The following is a 12,541-nucleotide window of genomic DNA, read 5'->3' on the forward strand; positions in this document are numbered from 1 at the left end:
AATTATTTTGCGTTTGTTTCAGGTGGATTTGGAAGAAACGGTATTGAGCCTAGCTACAACGACCATGTGATCACTAATCCCTGTATCAGTCATGATACTCTCTATTAGCTCGGGATTGTTTGTGGCTAAGAGGTCAAGTGTGTTTTCGCAACCATTTACAATTCGCGTGAGTTCGTGGACTAACTGCTCGAAATAATTTTCGGAGAAAGCACCTAGAACAATCTCGGAAGATGTTTTCTGCCTACCACCGGTTTTGAACAAGTATTTTTGCCAACATATCGAGGGAAGGTTGAAGTCCCCACCAACTATAACCGTATGAGTGGGGTATTTATTTGTTACGAGACTCAAATTTTCTCTGAACTTAACTTATGCATTTCAGAACCTGTAAGAGACTTCCTCCCAGCATATGTCTAAAATATGAACACATACAGATAGAAGCGGTTGACATTGTTACATTTCTGGGATTACAACTCGATAATGAGTTCACTTGGGAAGGGCATATCACAGAATTGATAAAGCGCCTAAGCAAGTCTATATTTGCAACGCTAATGACGTCAGATGTAGGAGATACAAATGTAAAAAAAAAAAATGCGTACTTTGCTTACTTTCATTCTGTAATCTCATGTGTGAACATATTTTGGTATAACTCGTCAAATCGAGAAAAAGTTTTTACAGTTCAAAAGAGTATAATAAGACTCATTTGTGGAGTAAATTCAGGAACATCACGTAGAAACCTGTTCATCGAACTGGGTATCGTAAACATTGCTTCTTAGTATATTCATTTCTTAATGAAATTTGTTGCTAATAATATGCCTCTTTTTCAACCAATAGCTCAATACGCAGTGTCAGTACTAGGAAGAGAATAATGTACATAAAGACCTCAAATGACTCAACTAGGTGCAAAATTGATCCAATAGCCATGAACACACATTTTCAATAAATTGCCAGCACCATTAAAAACTCTCTGATAAAACACAATTAAAGCAGAGTTTGAAACAGGTTTTTTGGTAGACAACTCCTTCTACTCTACAGATGAGTATGTTATAAGGAAACGTTAGATTCTGTTAAGACATCACTTGGTCACAACAGTCAAGATTAGGTATTTTGTGTATGATAAATTTATTAAACGTAGTTAACTATGTCACCTTCGGACAGTGTATGAATTCTCCAAATATTATCAGTTCCAATTTACTGTAATGTAATCATATATTTTGACAAAATGATATGATCGTTTGGTATTGATGGTCAGGAGGCCCAGTTCTGGGAAGTTCGGCCACCGAGTTTCAAGTCTTATTTCAGGTGACGCCCCATTGGGCGACCTGCGTGTCAATGTTGACGAAATGATGATGAGGACAACACAACCCCTAAGACACGAACAGAGGAAACCTCCAACTCAGCCGGGAATCAAACCCAGGCCCGCTGCATGATAAGAAAGCACGTTACCCCTCACCTAAGCAGGAAGGCACATGTTTTGACCATCTCTTGACAAATGATAGGGGAAGTGGGTTTTATATTCAAATCTTCTATGCTTTCTATGTTATAGTTTCTGACGGGTTACATACCCACGAGAATCATCTCATCCTTGGGTCTATGGAACGAAACTGGAATCTAATCTAATCTAATCGGCATGCCTGTCAATGACGGCTAACCGTTACACCACGTTGCAAACAGTGCGGTCCACGGCATTTCTCCCTCTCCTGGAGAAACAGCGACTTTCTGTTTCTGATGTTCTCACTGGAGCCGACTGCAGCACCCTGGATCTAAACCCTGTCAGTGAAGCTCGGCATGGCAATACTGGGATTCTCACGTTCCAGTCGTGTTGTCACATCCACTGCAAGATGGCAAACATTGAAGGTAGTCGCTCTGACAAAGCTTCACAGTCGTCGAGGGGGTCTTCAGTTTCCTTGAATGTGGAGCTTCCAGAGCTGATCTGCTCCTCAGGACTCTAGTACGTCGTCACATGAAGTACATGGACGACATCTCTAATTATTGGTCCTCTTGATGAGGGGTCACAATCCTCGACTTTGTAAGTGGCATCTGAGAGCCGACAAAGAATACGATACAGCACAAAGTAGATCTGCTTTAGTATCTTTTCCTGGAGTCCACCTTCCCACACAGCTATAAATGTCCATACGGAATCCGCCTGGCTGTATCGCACGGGTTGGCCTTAGACATTGTAGTGCTCTCGCTCTTTTTCGTGGCTGTGTTTAAGGTCTGTACATGGGTCAGCTATCTTGCTTCTTTCGTCCTGATGATGTGTTTCATGCAGCTGTACTGAGTATTGTCGCGATGAAACGGGCGCTGTGTATCTGTTTTCATTTCTGTCTCACGACTGTCGTGAAGTCCCTTTTTCTGCTATGTTCAAGAATGTTACACGGGGCATTTTGTATTCCACTCCTGTTTGACATCAGTCTGCATCTCCAATAGATCTGCCAAGGTCTCATTAAAGTGTTCTGTGAGGCCAATTGTGTGTGCCTGGAGAGGAGTCGTCATCCTGTGGGTGATATCGCAACATGAAATCACCTCACATTCTAACCTCAACAAGGAAACCTTTCTATCACCAATGTTGGAGCACTATACTTCAAAATGATGTATAGTACAAGGATCATAGCAACTTCCGAAGCTTTGACAAGTGACACTGCTTTGGTGAAACCATAAAATGTGAGGTACACAGCCAAAATAATTATATGTCAACTTAGGGCAGCTCCTCTAGATGTCGGTACCAGTACGGTACAATGGTGCTGCTGCGGGCAGAATTGGTACCAGATGTCCCAGAGGTAGCTGTGGCATGTGCTTCCATCGCTGGCATTCCTCACAGTAGCTCAGATAGTGTCTAACAGATCGGTAGAGACCTGCCCAAAGATAACTGAGACTAAGGCAGTATTTACGAATTCCAGGCGATGAGATTTTGGAGTTCATGGAAAAGTAGAAAAATTGCTGACTGTATATGTGTTGGGATGATAACCAAACATTTCTGCCCTATCAGGTTACAGTAATTCTAATACGATGTTCCCTATTTCAATTGTAATCCTCCTTTGATCAGTACCTTCTTCTCCACTGTTGTTATGGTCCATCGCACTGGTGAATGGTTAGCCAAATAAATACGCCAAGAATATTTCAATGATTCAGCTAACTGAAAGACACACTTTCTCAGTTGCAGGTAGTTTATCTCGAATGTGGAGAGCACGGTGGAAGCCCCTTCCTGAATATTAGAACTGAACCCACTCCACAAATGCTAGCGTCAGGGAAACGTTCTGTCTCGGCTTTCTCGTTATGCAACGTGCAGAAGTGTCAGAGACAACCTAAGGGCAAGCAAACATGTTTGTGGCTCTCGTTACAGGAAGATTTTAAGGCTCCTTGAAATACGCGCAAATGAAGTGCATTGGTACACAAAACAGGAGTTCCTTATAAATGGCAAGTAGTATGAGCACATTGTGGGAGAACTTCTCCACCGAGCGAGGTGGCGCACTGGTTAGCACACTGGACTCGCATTCGGGAGGACGACGGTTCAATCCTGCGTCCGGCCATCCTGATCTAGGTCTTCCGTGATTTCCCAAAATCGCTCCAGGCAAATGTCGGGATGGTTCCTGTGAAAGGGCACGGCCGGCTTCCTTGCCCGTCCTTCCCCAATCCGATTATACCGATGACCTCGCTGTATGATCTCGTCCCCAAAAAACAACAACCAGAACTTTTCACATCATGAATGTGTCGAGGATCGTTACGACTATTATTTCCACTGGATCAGGAAGGACTCCTTTGGTACGAACTAAATGCTCAAAGCTTCTTGTTTTCTACGTGGTGAAGGTGCACCTTTTCGGAATCGGAAATCAGTCTGAACAGATCCCATAAAGGTTGTAGGCAGTTTAGATGTTATTCAGATGTCTTCCAAAAGCGACAGTGTCATCCCGATAGCAATAAAGCTTCGTTCATTAATGGTAACTAAGCATGTTACCCACCATACGCCAAAGGTCCGGTCATGCTCCTCAACCTCATTTTGCTAGGAGTCTGTTTGCAAATCATTACTAGAGATACACTTTGCCACTTTCATGCACTTTAGGATGTCATCACTACGCGGCAACATGTAGACATGTTATACAAGATTTTGTTCAGTCGACGCAAGAAGGCCATATTCTGCACTTCTTCACAATTGGCCCAGGAGAGGACCAAGGACTGTCTGAAGTTTGAATGACCATGCAGGATCTCCAACCAGAATTATGTGTATTCCAACTGGCGACTGCCTAGACTCATAGAAGAGCTAGCTAATTGGTGGTCGATGTACAGTGTTGATACGGTGCTTTACTATTAACCACTTAGTCTGCTTTTCACCTCAGATACGAAAGCATCCAAATACTGTCCCAGAACGGCTAACACTCACCGCCCTCGATCCGCAGTCAGCCAGATGCGGTCAGCATTTCGCAAAAAGCTTCCTCCATTGCAGTTTCCTTAGTGGTAGCGGGGTACAATTTGTCGTTGTTGGTACTGAGCTGCCAATGCTGGACTGGTTGGGCTCTTTCTGTGCACATACCTTCAGGGATGCGTTGGTGCTGCTCGTCGTAATTACTCAGCAAAAGATCTCCTTGTCAGCCTCTAATCCTTATGATCGTCACTAATACGTAGATTTCATTTATGAGCCCGTGTAGCATTTGGCAATCTAAACAAACTTCACAGTTTAATCAGCATCTAGACTGACGAATAATACCAAAACGTTGATGATGGCAGGATAACAATGTTTCAACGGCGAACAACAATCCAGAGCAATATTCGTTACTGACGCATTTTTCTCAGTAGGTACTGTAAGGTTTGACACCAATGATTCGCAAAATAAAAGTCCGCAAGGTTCTGAATTGAGTCACCATGAGGAATTTCTTCTCTGCTATTTGCAGCGTGGTTCCAAACAGAGCACTGAACATACCTGTAATAAAATTCTTTGTTCTCCCCCACAGGTACATCTTAAATTGAGAGCATTCAATGGACATTTGCTGTTTTCGATTTAAAATTTTTTAGAAACATTTCTCATTGATTTAACCATCAAACTGACGTGGAAATTCTGTGTTGTCAAAATTCTCATCACACCGAGGCACAACAATGGCGCCTGAGATAGCGCCTCGACCTAGACCGGTGGCGGCGACCGTACTTGCAACTGCCCTGCTACCATGACAAAGCCGTCAAACGGGCTGTGCTCGCAGACTCGAAGCCCGGTCTCCTCCAGTTGATGGCACAGCACGGCGCCAGTCAGGGAAATAAGTCAGGGCGGCTGGAGACTCTCACCCTCCCGGTGCCTCAGCGTACAGCCTGGACTTTACCTCAGAGGGTGGCGGCACAGAGATGGGAGGGGCTCTGTGATGTAGCTTATGTTACTGTCGTCCATTCCATGCAAAAGTTGCTGGTCAATTTTGCAAGCCTAGTACCTCAACCTCCCTTTTACTTCATACTCAGAATCACAGAGCTCTAAGGCCAATCTTGTCAGCCTACTGGATAGCGGCTTCAAACCTAGCAGCATGATCTGTCACCACATTGATCTTTCCAGAAACAGGTAACACAAGCTGTACGTTACTCCATACAGCAGACTGTTCATCTCTCTGTCATTGCATAATTTCTCTCCGCTACATTAAGGGGAGCAGCAACGATGAAAATGGGAAAATTAACGTTTTTTGGGTTTTTTTATAAAATTATTTAGAGTTTTCTGATTAAAACAAGTCAGGCTTCACTTAGCGTGTTTTTTACCATTTCAAAGTTGATGCACCGCGTCGCGCCACGTAAATGGCCACAGCGAGCGAGTTAGTGTGTTATCTCTGACGGCACCGCTCGCTGTCTTTAGTTAGCGTTTAGTGGCGGAAATCCCCAGTGTTTTGTTTTCCAACGTTGTAGGCCTTTATATCGGTGACAAATAATTGTTCATATCCGCAAACATAAATGGCAAGCCGTGTTTGTTGACTTTTGATGTTTTTGCTATGTGTTTGTTGTTTGGCTCAGCAATTTTTAGTATTTTACGAATTTTCCTCGTATCTGTTTTACATATTTGGTTTGTGGATATAAATATGTCCCATTTCAGCAATCGAATGTATAATTAAAGACGCAGTGAGTGAAATAACAAATCCCTTGTTGTTTTGAAGGGAGATGCTGTTCCGTCTGCTTCGCCACCCACTCTCAATCTGTGTGAGAAAACTTCTTCCTGCAAGAAACCTTTTGATAGCAGGCAAAAATTTGAAAACTATGCAAATTACAGTAATGATATGAATGAAATAATTAACATTTCCTTGCTGTCAAATATTTTGAAACATAATGTATTATTCCAAGTTTGCAAAGAAAGAGGACTCGAATTGAAAATAATTTCACACATTGGTTTGATATGTAAAATGTAAATGAAGAGTGACAAATGTGGTGTAGAGGTTCCGTTTTATAATTCTAATAGTATTCCTAGTAGTGTTAACAATGGAAAGAAGGTGTATGACATAAATGTTAGGCTAGTGTATGGCATGCACGGCATAGGAAAGGGCAGTGCTAGAGGAACAATGTTATGTGGAATTATGAACTTGTCAAAAGCGCCAACCAAGTTCGCATTTTATAATGAATTGGTGGGGTCTTCTGCTGAAGATGTTGCACAAGCAACGATATGGAAAACAGCTAAAGAGTCTATGACTGATAATGGAAAATGTGGAGATTTGACTATTTCTTTGGTTGGATCATGGCAATGTAGAGGTCGTAAATCTCTAAATGGAATCGTGACAGCTACCAGTGCAGACAGTTGCAAAATTATTAATGTTGTTACTCTCTCCAAACATTGTAGATGTAAGGGCAATACCAAGGAGGAATATAAAGATGGTTGTGAGGCAAATTTTTATGGCACAGTTGAGCAATGGAAGTATAGGGCGTGAAAAGAATTTTTTCCAGATTGCACTTTGGAGTGTATGATGCAGTTGCAACATACAATGCTGGCAACGTTATGTGCTGAAATGCTTAGGTTTCCAACCAGGCACAATAGCATTTTCGCAATGCGCCTAACGGATGAAGAAAGACTAATAAATGCAGCAAGAAGAGACAGAAGTCTGCAACACGTAGCAAAAGGGAAGCAGAGACCTGTGAAAAGAAAACTAGCACTAGAAAGAGAAGAGGATGCTGATGACCCATCATGTGGAGTGTATTAAAAGACTTTGTAGCCATTTGCTGCAAGTTTCTAATTTTCATATTTAGGGAACATTTTCTTAAAAACTACTAACTACAATACCGTTTATTTAATTTCCTTAATTGTTATAACAAATTGTAAAAAAATTGTATAATTAAGGAGCTACAGAAGTAAAGATGCAAAACTTTAGAGAAAAAATTGGCAACATTTCAAAAAACTGCAAAACAGAAACCAATAAGTATTACTTAACATGGCGTTATAACTTTGTACTCATTGAAAATATTCTCCAAATTTTGGGCTGTAAGTTTAATGCTTCAGCTAAAAATGTTCCTTGTATTTGCTGAAATTAACATGGAGAAGATAGAACGTTCTGGTTCCCCTTACGTTGTCTTAATACACAAGTGATACGGTGTTCATCTGCATCAGCCTCGGGCACAAACTGCACACGAGGGCATGGTCTGATGCATCACATAATAATATAAATTTCTTATGAAATCTGGAAACATCAAAACTGGATTCAACGTTAGTATCTCCATTAATTCGACGAACGACCTTGACAGTCTTAAAATCACACAAACTTGATATATATCTATAATAACTGCATAAGCAGTCGTGACATATCCACAAACCCACTTGAGAACTTTCTACAAACATTTCTGGGCCCCAGAAAAGATTATAGCTCCTTTCTCATTCCTGGTCTGGAAAATCTTGCAGCCCCTATATAAAACTCTGATCAGTCCTCACACCAACCTTAGTAATTATTTCACCCAAATAATCTTGCAACACAAAGTGGCATTTCTCCCTACACAATGTTAGGCATGCAGCTCGTAATCTCTTGAACATTTCTGTTACTGAACACCCAATGCAAAAACAAAACTTCAATATTTTCAACACCTCATCTAACAAACTTTGGAATGTCGCTGCTGCATTCTTGAAACCAAACAAATAATTTCCCCAAGGAAATACCGATAATTTCCCCAAGGTGCTGAAGACAAAGTCTTCGTTCTATGCTCTGGAGCGACTTCTAACAGATGATACCCACTCTTTAATGCCACTGGTGAGAAGTCCCAACACTGCCAAAGATTATCAATAGTCTCTGTGACGTTTGGAGTTGGGTAGGCATCTATCGTAGTGTTCCTATTTAAATGACGCTAGTCCCAACAGAATCAATATTGCCTCAAACCACCCACAGACTTCTTTGGTACAATTGCAATTACTACCTCTCCCAGGGACTACTAATTTTTCTAATATGCTGTGAGCCAACTGCTGATGAATAACCTGTTGTAAAATCAGCTGCAGAGACTGACGTATTCCATATGACTTCCAGTACGCCAGTAGTTGGTTGCCAGTCTTAGCAGCATCCTGTGCCCCCTCACCCCTCATATCCTACACCTCCTATGCAGCTGACTCGTTCCCCACCAACAAAGTTCTCTTTAACAACATAACCTCCTAAGCACAAAAATTACCCACATTGATGAGTATTACTCTACCACCGTCCTTCTTCTGTGTGCTTATGATGCCTCACTTTACTAATCAAGAAGCTGCATCTAATATGTCACTATTTTTCAGTGGGTCCACTACACGAAACGTACCTGTCGGTAACTCGGGCTCCACATTCACCCATAGCGACTTCCCGGTTCTACTCAGCACCCAATCATGTGACTTAAGGCCTAACGTCGTTGTTCACAGTCCAACTGGGTTATCTTGTACAACAGACTCCATTTGCGATGGATCGAAACTGACGACAGCTTTCCCTAGCCGTAATGTTTTCACACTAAGCTCCACCGCACGTCATCGAAGGTCAACTACGGCGTGACGCTGATACAGAAACTCTTACCCTAGGATCATGCTATAGCCATCGCTTACATCAAAGTCTACTTGCACACGCTGCCTGAACTTGGTTGCCTGCAACTGAAATTTCTTCAGCATCTACCGCAGCGTCGAACATCACTGTCCTCTACCCAACTCAGCCTATAATGCATTGGTTCCATTGCCTCTTATCGACCTCAGTGACTGAGCTTCACTGTCCCCCACCAACTCGACCTATAGTGCAGTTGTTTCCATTGCCTCTCACCTACCAACTCTCTCGAGGGTACCGAAACATGTGCCCATGTTTCGGTACCCTTCACCAGCTGTTGTACCCACTATTGCACATTCCACTACTGCATTCGTTCTTCCTGTGTTTATCTTTACCAGGAACAGCATCTGACAGATCTGGGGTTCCTTCTTACTTTCAGCGTGTGCTTGTCTAACAAAAACGTGTACCCTTTACCAGCTATTACACCCACTATTGCACACTGCGCTTCTGCATTCATTTTTCGTTTGTTTATTTTTACTGAGGACAGCCTTCGGCGGTTCTGCGGTTCCTTCTAGTCTTTAGCAGGTGGTTACTTGTACCCAGTCCATCCCTAAATCGCACAATAAAATTAAGTCATGACTTCTTCGACAATCCGTGTGACTGTCTCCCACTGCGACTCGGCGACTTGAAGTCGGCGGCGCTTCAGGCAGCAAGATGTCGACACATGCGGGAAAAAGCCACAGCTGCGAAGTCCAAATGAGTTGCGGGGTGGATTAATGATGTCACAGTGGCAGAAAATTTCACCGCAGTGTTGCCCAATGTCACCCCGGACGTGTCACACGATGGGAACGTCGCATGTCATCCCTTCTTTTGACGCCTTTTTGATGGAGGCTAGACTACAATACCCACCATTGAAATTTCTAATGGGTTTGCAAGGAAACCATTTGACACACATCGCCGCTTACAATCGATACGAAAATTTCTCAGGGGATGGCAGAAAGGGCGTCAGTGAAACCAGCCCTTTCCTTGGGGAGTTGTTTCACACACGTTTCTCACTACTGCTGCCCCCTGGGCGTTTCAAACCTACTTAGCACCTACGTCTACATCTACATGATTACTCTGGAAGACACCATTACGTTTCTGACAGAGGAACATCCTTAGGCTGCAGCAACACAGAACGTGATCTCACTCCTTTCGAGTGTACTGTGATCGCAATTTTTGCTCTGGCATACAGAGTGGAACTGACAGGGGCTCTTCAAACCACTTGACGAAATTTCTACGTGATCCGTAGCAGCCAAGGGGGTTTCTGCTTTTTCAGCCCTCCTTTTTTGCGCCCTCCTGTGGCATGATCATTTAGGGGTACAACGTTAACATGTGCGTGAATGAAACAGGAAGGTACGCCCTCCCACTCCATTTCGGCAACGGTGCCACATTTGTTGAGCGTTCTACAAATGTACCTGGCAGAAATCTGGAAATTTCGACACTAATTCACCATTGCAGCTACTCTAGCACCTGAGGGTTAGGCAAACCCTTCGACATATTTTAAGAGTGGTTTGCTTGCCTTCAGTGTTTAGAGGACCGCCATTGGTATAGAAGTTCCTGGCAGTTACATTGGTAAAGTCCTCAACAAAGGTGTGTGGATGGCACCGAAGGTGTTGCCCAACAAGGGGAATATTAGTTTGCCTTTGCAGTTTTATTTACGCACATACACTCCTGGAAATGGAAAAAAGAACACATTGACACCGGTGTGTCAGACCCACCATACTTGCTCCGGACACTGCGAGAGGGCTGTACAAGCAATGATCACACGCACGGCACAGCGGAGACACCAGGAACCGCGGTGTTGGCCGTCGAATAGCGCTAGCTGCGCAGCATTTGTGCACCGCCGCCGTCAGTGTCAGCCAGTTTGCCGTGGCATACGGAGCTCCATCGCAGTCTTTAACACTGGTAGCACGCCGCGACAGCGTGGACGTGAACCGTATGTGCAGTTGACGGACTTTGAGCGAGGGCGTATAGTGGGCATGCGGGAGGCCGGGTGGATGTACCGCCGAATTGCTCAACACGTGGGGCGTGAGGTCTCCACAGTACATCGATGTTGTCGCCAGTGGTCGGCGGAAGGTGCACGTGCCCGTCGACCTGGGACCGGACCGCAGTGACGCACGGATGCACGCCAAGACCGTAGGATCCTACGCAGTGCCGTAGGGGACCGCACCGCCACTTCCCAGCAAATTAGGGACACTGTTGCTCCTGGGGTATCGGCGAGGACCATTCGCAACCGTCTCCATGAAGCTGGGCTACGGTCCCGCACACCGGTAGGCTGTCTTTCGCTCACGCCCCAACATCGTGCAGCCCGCCTCCAGTGGTGTCGCGACAGGCGTGAATGGAGGGACGAATGGAGACGTGTCGTCTTCAGCGATGACAGTCGCTTCTGCCTTGGTGCCAATGATGGTCGTATGCGTGTTTGGCGCCGTGCAGGTGAGCGCCACAATCAGGACTGCATACGACCGAGGCACACAGGGCCAACACCCGGCATCATGGTGTGGGGAGCGATCTCCTACACTGACCGTACACCACTGGTGATCGTCGAGGGGACACTGAATAGTGCACGGTACATCCAAACCGTCATCGAACCCATCGTTCTACCATTCCTAGACCGGCAAGGGAACTTGCTGTTCCAACAGGACAATGCACGTCCGCATGTATCCCGTGCCACCCAACGTGCTCTAGAAGGTGTAAGTCAACTACCCTGGCCAGCAAGATCTCCGGATCTGTCCCCCATTGAGCATGTTTGGGACTGGATGAAGCGTCGTCTCACGCGGTCTGCACGTCCAGCACGAACGCTGGTCCAACTGAGGCGCCAGGTGGAAATGGCATGGCAAGCCGTTCCACAGGACTACATCCAGCATCTCTACGATCGTCTCCATGGGAGAATAGCAGCCTGCATTGCTGCGAAAGGTGGATATACACTGTACTAGTGCCGACATTGTGCATGCTCTGTTGCCTGTGTCTATGTGCCTGTGGTTCTGTCAGTGTGATCATGTGATGTATCTGACCCCAGGAATGTGTCAATAAAGTTTCCCCTTCCTGGGACATGAATTCACGGTGTTCTTATTTCAATTTCCAGGAGTGTATTAATGATGCACCCTCCCTCCCCTGCCCTGTGACGATAACGCCGCAGGAGGGCTGAGAAATCAGTGACACCATCTGTTGCTTCGTATCAGGTTCAGATTTTGTCCACTGAGTTTCAGCGGTCCCTAGTGGTTCCACCCTGTGTACCATAGGAAAAATAGCTGTAGCACTACACTACAAAGAGGTCAGACCATGGGTTCCAGCCCCACGATGTCCTTAGAGTAGGGCTGAAACGTCCAGAGGGTGCCTCCAGAGTCGAACGTTGTCACGCAAGTCGTCCTATTGCTCATCTCACTGCCAACTGTCGTTTTCGACTGTGGAAAATCTGTGTGTGTCAATCGACGCTCTGGGGGAAGGTTTGGTTTAATTGACGCCATTTATACCACCCCATGAGTGCTCTTGGTCTCGATTCGGAGCGGTGGTGTGTCTAAAATGTTTTCCTCGACGATCCATAAAAAAGGCTCAGTGTAGCGGTTTTAACCTCTATCGCA

This window comes from Schistocerca piceifrons, chromosome 9 (assembly GCF_021461385.2).
Source record: "Schistocerca piceifrons isolate TAMUIC-IGC-003096 chromosome 9, iqSchPice1.1, whole genome shotgun sequence".
In the NCBI taxonomy this organism is placed as follows: Eukaryota; Metazoa; Arthropoda; class Insecta; order Orthoptera; family Acrididae; genus Schistocerca; species Schistocerca piceifrons.